The 12,390-nt window shown below is 37.6% G+C and overlaps 1 pseudogene; it reads right to left on the reverse strand.

The window, feature by feature from the left end:
• Nucleotides 1–4,360: 4,360 nt before the first annotated feature.
• On the reverse strand, nt 4,361–6,935 carry LOC147484565 (pentatricopeptide repeat-containing protein At5g16860-like; annotated as a pseudogene).
• Nucleotides 6,936–12,390: the final 5,455 nt, after the last annotated feature.

A 12,390-nucleotide genomic window follows, 5' to 3' on the forward strand; every position in this document is an offset into this window, starting at 1 on the left:
TCTTTTGGGCACCTCTTAGTGTTCAGAACAATAGTTTCAGAAAGAGCTCAGCTAATAAGTCTGTAGTCCAATTCGAGGGAGTCCAATGCCGCCCAGTGATTCAAGAAAAAAGTAGAATGGTTAGGTTTTTACTTAGGGGCAAGGCTCATGTTTACTATGTGGCTTCTGGTGTTAAACGCCAGGTCAGTGAGAGTGGCGTCTAGTGTAGTCAAAGTTTCAAATGATAAACTTTTTGAACTAAAGTGCCAGTGGCCGGATAAGGATTGTGCTCCATTAGGAGTGGCGTCAGCTTGCCTCTGGGGCTAGACCTAAGCCACCCTGTATCTTTAGTTGCATATACACGGTGCAAAATTCAGTTGCAGATAGAGGAATACGGTATGGTGGGCCATTGGAGGAAGATTTTCATAGTTTTTCAGGGATAAGGGACCATTTGAGTTGGTCTGAACAAAGATTGCATAATAACCAAGTTATGAATGTTTCAGAAGAACATAAATGAAGGAAATATTACATAGAAAAACACCGATTTAATTTCTTCTGCTCTCTATCTCTTTCATATTCATTTATTTTGTAAAAGATGTGATTTTACCTTTCATTTAAACTGTTGTTAGAGTAAGTTACGTTCTCCGTGAATCCTAGTACCAACAAATGTGTCTCTGATAGCGTGCAATTCTCTACTGACATCTCTAATATCCATTCTCTCTGATGGTGATTCCACAGAACATGCAACCCCAATTCTGACTATTGCAGTCATGCACTCTAGTAGTTTTGTTCTTCTGTGACTGCCAATTCTCATTCTATTAGTATCTGCTAAAGTATCATCTCCTTCATATAGAAGTATTGGATCTACAATCTTTATAAGTTGATCTTGCAAACCATTGCTAGCATAGTTATGGAGGCTTAAATCATCTTTAAACATCTCATCAGTTGGTCTCCTTCCTGTGGACATTTCCAACACCAGAATTCCATAACTATACACATCACCTTGTATGGATGCATCAGCTCCCATACCATATTCTGCAATATATACATCAATCACTAGTTTCCATAACCATTTAAATGTCACATATAAAGTATAACATATATAAATATGTTAAGAGCCATAAGCTAGCAAAAAGAAAATTAAAAAGGAAAATGAAATATAATAGTAATATCGTAATGCTTTAAATCCAATATACTAGAGAGATCGAAAAGGTCCTCACACTCGTTTGTTAAGATATTGATAGAAGTAAACAAACTAGCTTAATCACCACCACAACCACAGTTCTTTCATCCTCGATCTTTTGAATTTTAACTAAACTAACATGGACTAAAAAGAAAATAAATCAAGTTGATAGTTTTTACTCTCTAATAGCTTTTAATTTGCATTAACAATTCCTTTTTTCACTTTTAAGATATCTAAAAAACAATGCTATAAGTTCCAGCGTTGAAACCATTCAACTATCCAAGACCCTCCTGTACCTATATCAGCTCGTGTAACTGGGGTGTTAATGGCATCGAACTTAACACGGGAAAAAATAGGCAAAAGGATTTGCGTTTCACTAATATGTGGATGCATAGAAAGATTATAACTAATGCAGTATACCACATATTGATTTCATGCATTTATGAATTAGAAAAATGACCGAAATCAACATATGTCAATATTTAAATTCCTACCTGGAGCGGTATAGCCAATAGATCCCTTTACCCCTGTTGAGGTACTTTGATTATCATACAAGTTCTCTATTGATCCAGAAAGAAGCTTTGCTAAGCCAAAATCACCAACATGGGCTACCATATCATTATCAAGAAGCACATTGCTTGGCTTTAGATCACGATGAATAACCAAAACGTGGCACTCGTGATGAAGATAGCAAAGAGCAGAAGCAACATCAATCGCGACATTTAGTCTTTGAAGTAGGTTCAAATTCGATTCTTCATCTTGTTCACTGATCTCTTGATGCAGCCACTTCTCTAAACTTCCATTTGGCATGAACTCAAAGACTAGTGCTTTGAATTCATTTCGTTCATAATCCACACTAGAGCAAGAAGTTAGAATCTTAACAAGATTTCGATGGCGGATATTACGCAATGATTCGCACTCTGCCATGAAACTCTTTGAAGCTCCTTTCAATTGAAGTTTGAACACCTTAACAGCAACAACGGTTTCATATTGGTTGAGCATTCCCTTATACACACTACCAAAACCACCGGAACCAACAAAATTAGTTGGAGAAAATCCACCAGTTGCGTGAGAAAGACCTCCATAAGAGACCTTAAAATGCTGATCACCGAATGATTGCGAAGAAGCTGTTTTAAGTTTACTTTTTCTTCTCAAGTAAAATATTAGAGAACATGATGCCAAAAGAATGAACACGGCCGCACTGATCACAATTGCTATTTTGGAAGGATCAGACCTTCCTTGCTTTTTTTCATCTTGCTTTTCAGATTTGTTAATTCGGCATGGTGGCAATTGTAGTTCACATATACCTCCACAAAGATCAGAATTTCCAGCTACTGAAAAATTTCTTGCAATTCTAAAGATTCCATTCACTGGTACCTCACCTTCAAGTTTATTGAAGGATAGATCCAACTGCTGAAGATAACGAAAGTCCTCTAAATATTTTGGAATTCTACCAGACAAGTTGTTCCTTGATAGATCCAACCCTTGGACATTCTTTAAAGAACTCAAAGACTGAGGAACTATCCCTTCAAACAAATTTCCATCCAAGTATAAATTTTCCAAACTCAAACACTCACTAAGCGTACTAGGAATTAAACCAGACAACTTATTTCCAGACACCTTGATATCAACAAGATTTTTTAGTTTTCCTACTTCTAAAGGTAGGGAACCAGTTAAAGAGTTCATAGAGAAGTTAAGATAAAGCAGAGTGGGAATATTAAAGATCTCTTTAGGTAGGGTACCATTTAGGTGGTTTTGGTCCAGATACAGTTGTTGCAATTGGCTAAGAGCACCAAGACATGAAGGAATGTTTCCTTCCAGTCTGTTCCTTCCTAACCACAACACATTCAATTTAGTATTGTTTGCTAGAGAAGATGGGATTGGTCCAGAAAAATTGTTTGCGGAAAGACCTAACCCCTGTAAACTACGAAGTTTTCCAACCGAAGATGGAATACTACCGTAAAAGTTATTAAAATCGAGACCTAATAGAAACAAATTGACCAGGTTCCCAATCCCTTCTGGGATAATTCCAGATATTTTATTGCGTCCTAGATACAATATCTCCATTTGGTTGGAGAGATTGGTAATAGAGTTCGGGAAAACACCTCCAAAATTGTTTTGGCCCAAGCCCAATATCTTTAGATTACTGGAGTTGGTTAAATAAGTGATAAAACTCAAATCATGAGCTTCTCCTGTTCCTAGATGATTGCTTGTAAGACATATCAACTCGATAGTTTGAGGGAATTGAAAATCCTTAGGAACTTGTCCTCCGAAATTGTTTTGGAAAATATCAAAATGTTGAAGTTTAGAAGCATTAGCTAATGAAACTGGGAGTAGTCCAGAAAGTTGATTTATAGCCCCATAGAATTTTACAAGATTAGGAAGAGTGATGCCCATGTCTTGTGGGAGACTACCGCTAAATTGGTTACCGGTAATTCCTAAGTATTTCAGGGATGAGATGTTGAAAATTGTTAAAGGGACCTCACCAGACAGTCTATTATCTCCAACATTAAAGTATATTAATCTTGACAGTCTACCAAAGCTGGCTGGAATACTTCCAACCAATTTATTTTCTTGCATATAGAAGGTTTGAAGGGACGAAAGATGACCTAAAGAAGGGGGTAGCATTCCTGTCAGATTGCTTCTTTGAATAATCAAGAATGCAAGCTTTGACAATGAGCCAAGCTTTGCCGGAATATTCCCTGACAATTTGTTCCGACTTAAATTAATGTAACTGAGTTCAGTACATTGGGTTAGATTGACTGGAATTTCTCCTTCGAAAGTGTTATCCGACAGATTGAGTTTTTGAAGACGAAACAACCGACCAATTTCTTGTGGAATCTCCCCATAGAGTTGATTGTGCTCTAAGTCGATGACCCTTAGGAAACTGAGGTTTCCAACATGAGGCGATAACAATCCAACCAAACTCTGGCTGGAAAGATTCAAACTTATGACCCTTTGATGACGCTTGCCGCATGTAATGCCTTGCCACTGACAGAAATGAAAAGATTCGTTCCACGAGCTTAAGCCTTCAATTCCATCTCTAATGGCGATTAGAGAGTGAAGATCAGTCTCATTTCCTGAGGTGGCCACAGAAGGTTTTGTTTGTGACATCAATTGATTGAAGAGTAGGAAGATGATGTAAAAGTTGAGTAATGCAAATGCCTGGTTTGAAATCATCTTTGTGAATTGTAGAAACTAAGGTATGTGGTGTAGTAGTATATAGGAGCATTGCGACGTGTACTTGGTCTTCAATTTTTTTTTTCTTGCCTATCAAGATCTCCTTAATATTGACTTTGAAATCATCTTTGCAAATTGTAGAATTAGGAGCATTGCGAGGTGTACTTGGTCTTGCCTGTCAAGATCTCCATTAATCTTGCCGTGTAGAATAATTTGGTAATCAGAGTCATTTTCAATCTAATGTCGAGTAGAACTCAAAACTGGTTGCGACGTGAGTCAATCCTCAAATTACAATCGCACCTCTTCTTTTTCTTATTTTTTTGGTAACCTCATTTTCTTCCGCTAATCGTAAGATGTTTTACAAACTCAAAAGTGTCTGGGACATAACCAATCTCCTTTATTTCTGAATACAAGCTGTTCAGCTTAGCAGATATCTCATCTACCAATGAGTGTGAAGTGTCTCCAACAATGAAGCTGTGAACACTACGTTTCACCTCTATCCAACTGCAACCTGGAGGCTTTGTCACCCCTCTGTCCTTCATCAATATTCTTATCCTTGCTGCATCTCCCCATCTTTCTGCTGCTGAATAAATGTTTGCTAAGAGTATGTAGTTCCCAGAATATGTGGGTTCCAATTCAAAAAGATATCCTGCAGCATACTCTGCAAGCTCAGGGTTGCAGTGGATCCTACAAGCACCTAACAAAGACCCCCATACAGCAGCATTCGGTTCAAAGGGCATTTCCTTAATGAATTCCAGGCTTTCATCAAATTGACCAGCCTGTGCCAATAGATCCACCATCCAAGCATACTGTTCTATTGCAGGACCCATTGCATATTCTGATTTCATCATCTCAAAATACTTCCATCCCTCATCAATCAATCCCGAGTGACTACAAGCAGCCAACAGATTTGTGAAAGTGAAATGGTTTGGCTTCAGTTCAATTGATCTCAAAGAGAAAAATAGATTCACAGCATCCATTCCAAAACCATGCATCCCGTAACCTGCAATCATCGTGTTCCAAGAGACTATATCTCTTTAAGGAATGAGATTAAAAACTTTTCCCACTTTTTTTTTATCAACCCACACCTTCCATTCATGTCAATAAGACCATTCCATATTGCAATATGCATATCAAACCCTCTCCTGATAATAAACTGGTGAATCTCTTTACCCTGCCGCAGTGCAGCCAATCTTGCACAAGCAGGGAGAACCGAGACAATTGTTACCTTGTTGGGTTCAATGTCGCTTACGAGCATTCCTCTCAAAAAGTTCAAAGCGCTAACCCCCTGTCCATGTTGAGCACAAGCAGAAATAATTGAATTCCAAACAACTACATCTTTATCGGAAAGCACATTGAACACAGAGCAGGCCCATTCCATGTGATCACATCCCGAGTACATTGTTATAAGAGCACTTCCTACACCGGTGGACAACTCAATCTGTTTTCTAATAACAAACCCATGGATTTCCTTCCCTAATTTCAAATCCTTCACCAGGGAACAAGCTGCTAAGGCCCCAGACAACGTGATTGTATTTGGCTTTGTATTTGTTTCACACATTCTATAAAAGACTCAAGAGCCATTATCCCATCTCCGTTCTGGGTATAACCTGTGATCAGCCCATTCCATGTAATAACATCGGGCTCCACACCTAGAGACTTCATCTCATTAAAAAGCTCAAAAGTTTCCTCACGACAACCTTTCTCTGCATAATCCGCAAGCATGGCATTCCATGATATCAGATCCTTTTGTTTGATTGAATTGAATTTCCGACGAGCAACCTTTACAATTCGACATTTAGCATACAAATCTACTAGCGAGTTGGCAACGAGCAAATCTGAGACCAACCTGTCAGTCTTTATACAATATGCATGGATCTCCTTTCCATGTTGAAGCAATGACAAATTCGTACAAGCTGAAACAGCGCTAGCAATGGTAATCGAGTTAGGCTTTACTCTCTCCATTATCATCTGACTGAAAACCTGCAATGCTTGATATGAACGCCCATTCTGCTCATTCCCTGTTATCAACGCAGTCCAAGAGACCACATTTTGGCTTAAATTATGTTAAAGCCCTCATCTTAAAGAAAAAATTGGAAGCCTCCTGGAACTGCCCTTTTTGGGAGTACCCTGATATGATCGAGTTCCATGTTTTAACGCGGTCAGGTTGTACACCAGGAAGCTTCATGCCCTTAAAATCGTTCAAAGGTCTGTATAAATCTCCTTTCGACGCATAACCTGAAATCATAATGTTCCACACTACAACATCCTTCAGTTCCATTTTCTCGAAGAACTCCCTAGCAACCTCCATCTTCCCACATTTTACAAACATATCAGGAACACATATATTCACAAAAGAATTTCCCTCAAACCCAATACTCAACATATAATCATATACATCCTTACCTACCCTATAAATTTTCAACTCCGAACACGCTTTATAAACCTTTGGAAATATAAAACGATTGGGTACAACTCCTTTAATCATTAAATAGAACAATTCTATTGTCTCCTCATAATCACCTACTTCACAATACAATCCTATAATGGAAGTCCAACTGAAAACATTCCGTTCCGACATCCTATCAAACAATCAAATGAGCATGAACTTGAAAACCCAATTCTAAATTACCACTCTTTCTACAATTACGTAATTCAAGGTCTTTTCACACAATGCAACTCTTGATTCTTCCAGGATATGATGAAAGGGCTGAATCTGCCAAAAATGGATACAGCACTTCCCTACACAAGAAAGTAATAGGTTTATGTAGTTTGTTTTAATTTTAAATCTTTTCATTTAATTTATTTATTTACGAATAAGAAGCAGGTAGAGATCAGATATATAAAATGAAATGAGAAAATTTACATTAGGCTTTCATTAACAAAATGCATAGCATTCAAATTCCTTCCGAAGCAGGATACATAATGAAGTCAAGTCCCCCAACCTATTTCCCAACCCCCAAAAACGTTAGCATACTCTGATACATAATGAAGTCAAGTCCCCCAACCTATTTCCCAACCCCCAAAAACGTTAGCATACTCTGAAGCAGAAGGAATACAAGTTATCCATTGAAAACCGCTTAATAGATAACTTTCATAAATGATATGACCCCCTTCAATCCAAAAACCCGCTTCGAGGTAAATTTTGACACGGATGTTTTGGGCAACAGTTTGCTGAAACTGTGTACATCTTGGGATCTAAACAAATGTATCAAATGTCCAGCTGCTCAAGACTAAACATGCTTGCAGCTTTCGTTATGAGTTCCTTCCGAACATCCACCTGATTCAAAATTGTAAAGACGGGTCATTAGGTACAAGGCATTCAGACTGCTGCTGGCTATTCAATATGAATCAAAGATTTGTTTGCACTTTGAGTTTAGTAAAAGGTTAGCTAAAAGGTTTTTCTTACTCCTTCCCCCATGAGAGACGAGAACACCATATTTGCTTCCGCAGCATCTTCAACAACCAATTGCTTCAGCATCCATTTTTCAGGATCCATTGTTGTTTCCCATAATTGTAGAGGCATCATCTCTCTTAAGCCTTTTTATTGCACATAGACAAGAGATAAGAAACTTAATTGGGTATAGATAGGAGATAAACAAAACTCAATTGCACATATACATGAAATAATGAAACTCAATGACAAAGCATGTCTCTTCACTTTAAACCTCAACACTTTTCTAACCTTTAAACCCTTGGATGTTATATGACGCATTTGAAGGAAACTACTCTGGAGAGTTTTAAGCTGTGCCTCATCATAACAATAGTGTGCCTGTTTACCCCTCTCAACCTGATACACTCATTATAGACATTCCATTTCTTTCCTTTCCATAGTGGACCACTTATTTCCTTTCCTTTCCATTAGTTAAAATTTAACAAATAGACCCTAACAATTTACTTTCCTTTCTACAATTTACCAAACAGACACAATTTTAAAACTGTTTCCATTCCATTTCTTTCCTTTCCATAGTGGATTTCATTTCATTTCCATTAGTTAAAATTTAATAAACAGGCCCTTAGAGATGGGCCAAGGAATACAATATTCAAGTATTTATAATAAAAAAAATAAAAGATGAAGAAAACCAGACCTTATAGAGAGGTGGAACACCCACATAAATGCAGCCTTCATCAAATAGAGCTTTCTGCATTACAAGGAAAAACTTAAATCATTTTTCAACTGGCACTTGATGATTATGAATGAAAGACTTTGCTCTACCTGATATCTATATAAAAGAATGTCAACAGAAGAATTCGGATGTGAGCACCATCCACATCAGCATCAGCATCAGCATCAGCATCAGTCATGATGATGATTTTATGGTAGCGAAGGGCTTCCTTCTTAAAATCTTCACCCTGAAATGAACAAGAGTAAAACCATTTAGTACATATAATAGAAACAGGTTGGTGAAACAGGAAAACAACTCTAGGAGCAAATAAAATGTTTGAGATAACCTTCACACCAGGTCCAAAGGCAAGAATAAGATTTTGAATTTCTTGATTTTTGTACATAGCTGCCTCGTCCTTCCTTTCAATGTTCAGAATTTTACCTCGTAATGGGAGAATGGCCTGCACCAATAAAAGTATAATATGAAATCTTCTCAAAATTCTGCATTCGACAATTTTATCCATGTAGAAAGGAAATTGATTCCACATTGGAATGTAGTCTCAAGTACACAAATTATATGGTGGAACTTAAAAAATCAGACGTTCAAAATTAAGATATTGACTTGGCCAAGCAAGTTCAACTGTGTCCAAACGATAAAGTAAATAGCTACCATTAAAGGCGGCTATGCACCTTATGTCCTCGTCTGATTTGAAAAACATGGGGTTGTGCATCTCAGTTCAACTATACTGAGCCTCCTGGATAACACTAGACCACAGAGCCCCCCATCCATACAAATCGTAGTTTGTAGTGATGTTCTTTTCCATTTGTTTGACGGTCTAGACAGGTCCACTAGTGGGGTAGTTTAAGGATAGGAATTCTTGGATAGTTGCAACTCCGTAAAATTAAATGTTTTTCTCAAGCCACCAGTAAGTTGATAGTCTGGCATTTTGTCAGTCGCTTCTAGTACTTTAACTAAACAGAGCACAGAGCTCAGAGCAACCCTCAAAGACACCAATAAAACATTAAAACACTAACAACTCATGCTTTTATGTAGACAGCAATACTACTACATCGTTTGGAACTGGAAAGGAAACAAATCAAACCTCGCCATAGCAACCAAAGATTTAGCGACCTCTAAATAAGAATCTTGAACCTCAATCTTCAATTGAATTAAAACCTTTGTTCAACAAATGAACTACAGAAGACAAGAACGATATAATTGAATACGTTGACCCTCTAACCCCAAACAAAATCTTAACACATTTTCTACAACAAACAGTGTACTAGAAGAAGAAGCACTGAAAGGTGCAAAGGTTCTACGTAAGATCCTCAAACCAGGCACGTTTGTCTATTGGTTGTTCCATAAGAAACAGGAGATGAAGAAAGGGGGACATATGGATCAAACACTAAACTTACTCTCCTTGTTTCAAAATGTGGGATGAGAAGAAGAACAAATCCACAAATAGTTCGTAATTCCAACTTATCATTTTATTATTATTACTGTTTTTATTTGGAACAAATCCACAAATAGTTTGTAATTCCAACTTATCATCTGGATGTAGTTCTAAGTACTCGGTGAGATACTCTTGTACCGATTGATCAACCACTCTTCACACTTCTGGATTACCCAACCTTGTCTTTCAGAATCGCAAAGAAGAGGAAAGTCAAATAAGAAATGATGATCTTAAGCGAGCAAGTGCGAAATTTAATCACCATGTAAGAAATGAATGTACATTTTGGTTGAAGATTACATGCATGAATAATCTATTGAATAAAACGACGAAACAACACGCACCTTAGTTTGCCCTTCAAACTCCGGGTTTGGGACCTTTACAGAGATTACACTTGTTAATCCCTCCCTTGCATATCCTCCACTCAAGCTAATGTCCTTTTCCCTGGAATGGTACAAACCACAAACCAAAAACATTAATTGTAATCAAGAACATACCGAAGAAAGGTGATAGACATAAAATTAGTTATCCAGTGTTTGTTTTTTCTAAAGTTTTAATCAGCCCCTTAGCTGGAATTCAAAAATTAAAACAAATTCAATCAGAACTTAGCCTAGGAATACTAAAATTTATGTTAGGTTTGCTATTTTAGTTTATTAGTCCATCTGCTTCACTATGAGTCTATGACATTCCAGGGACATGCAACATTCACTTTATGTAAGTTGAAGCTCTCATCATTTGATTACCTAAATACTGAGAAAATCTTATTGCAACAAAGAAAACCCTGTCCATATCACTGATCTTACTTGGCTATTAATACAAGTGGTGACATCATGCAATCATTAACCACAGCTGCCTCAAAATTCTGGTTGGGCCAATGAAATATAAAGGGATTCAATCATAGCTTACAGTAAATACATACAGTGCAGAATGAGTTTTGGAGACATATGTTGAAAAACGGTGGCCAAATTTAAATAACATAGGGATCGTAATCAAAAAGTTATTGACAAAAGATGATTGGGAGATATAAACTGAGGGGGGTACCTTGATAAGTTTCGATTTCTTCCCAAGGTTATTGAGTGTTCTTGTCAATGAAGCTTTGACACCATTGATATGTGTACCACCATCAACTGTTCTTATTCTATTAGCATATCCAAGCACTGTATCTGAATATGCATCTGAACACCTAAAGTCTAAATTAGACCTTAGAACGATGGATATAAATATCTCACCATTGGAGAGCTAAATCGATTGTGATGCGTTCTACTTCTTTTTTGAAGCCAACAGTATCATGACTTGGTTTCTGGACAAAAAACACCATTTAGCCATATTGAGGTAAGCATGCCATGAGGCGAAAACTTTGATTAAAAGCTGAATGCTCTACAACACACGTTGGAACCATAGTATCTTAACCTATCAAGTGAGAGAGACCTATGTATATTGTTTGAAGCTAAGTTACATTGAGACAGATAGGTGTGTCTGTATCCAACATGGATACGAAGTCTCTGACACGGCAAAAATATTGGCGTAATATAAAAAATTGAGGTATATCACATGCAATATGTGTCCGACACAGACACATGTATACATGTCCGACACGGATTATTCTCAAAGTATGGTGTGTCTATGGTATAACATAAAATCGCACATTTAGAAAAAGAAAAAGAAGCTCCATAAGATGATCTCTAACTATCTATAGTACCGTTTTTTCTGCAGTCATGTTTTCTTCAATCCTGATAACTAGAAAATTACAATTAGCTGCATTATCAAAATATTTTATCTGAGTACAGTTTGACTCAATAGATCTTCTGTATAAAATAGTTTGAATGACTGAAATTGTTGCTCCATTCAATGAAGTGCTAGTAAGCTAGCTACTAGCCTACTAGTGAAATCTAAGTAATCTTTCTACTGCCATATAAGAACTATGGTTAATTTTACTAACAGAAATAAGATTGGTGGTCAACTTGGGGACATGAAGAACATCAGGTAACAAAATGAATCAATGAATCGATACAACCCTGCCTCAATAGGCGTTCAGCCCCATTGGCAAGACGAATCCGTCCGTTTCCAAGAACTAGATGCATAATTCCGAAAAAGAGAAGACATACCACCATATCATATTATCGGTGGCACCAATCAACAATCCAGGTGAAGTCCGGGATGCGTAAGCACTATTGGCGGATGCAAAATTACCCGCATGAGAAGGTCCCGTTGAGAAGACATAGAGAAAATTGCCAAACCTGGCGATCTCTTCCGGAGAAAGAGCACTACAAGCGTAAGACTCTAATGTACTAGAGTCGCCAGATAGGTGTCTTGAGGACCCAGATGTTGATCATGGTGGTTGAAAACCGGAGGACGACCGTGTAATTGATAACATGTTGCCTTTACATGCCCAAATTTACCACAATGATCACACTTCTTGTTTGGAGGACGAGAACTACCAGAGGCCGTTGGCAATGGCAAAAGCCCAGGTAATGGTGCCCGGAAAGTTTGTG

Source organism: Coptis chinensis, chromosome 8 (assembly GCF_015680905.1).
Source record: "Coptis chinensis isolate HL-2020 chromosome 8, ASM1568090v1, whole genome shotgun sequence".
Taxonomy (NCBI): Eukaryota; Viridiplantae; Streptophyta; class Magnoliopsida; order Ranunculales; family Ranunculaceae; genus Coptis; species Coptis chinensis.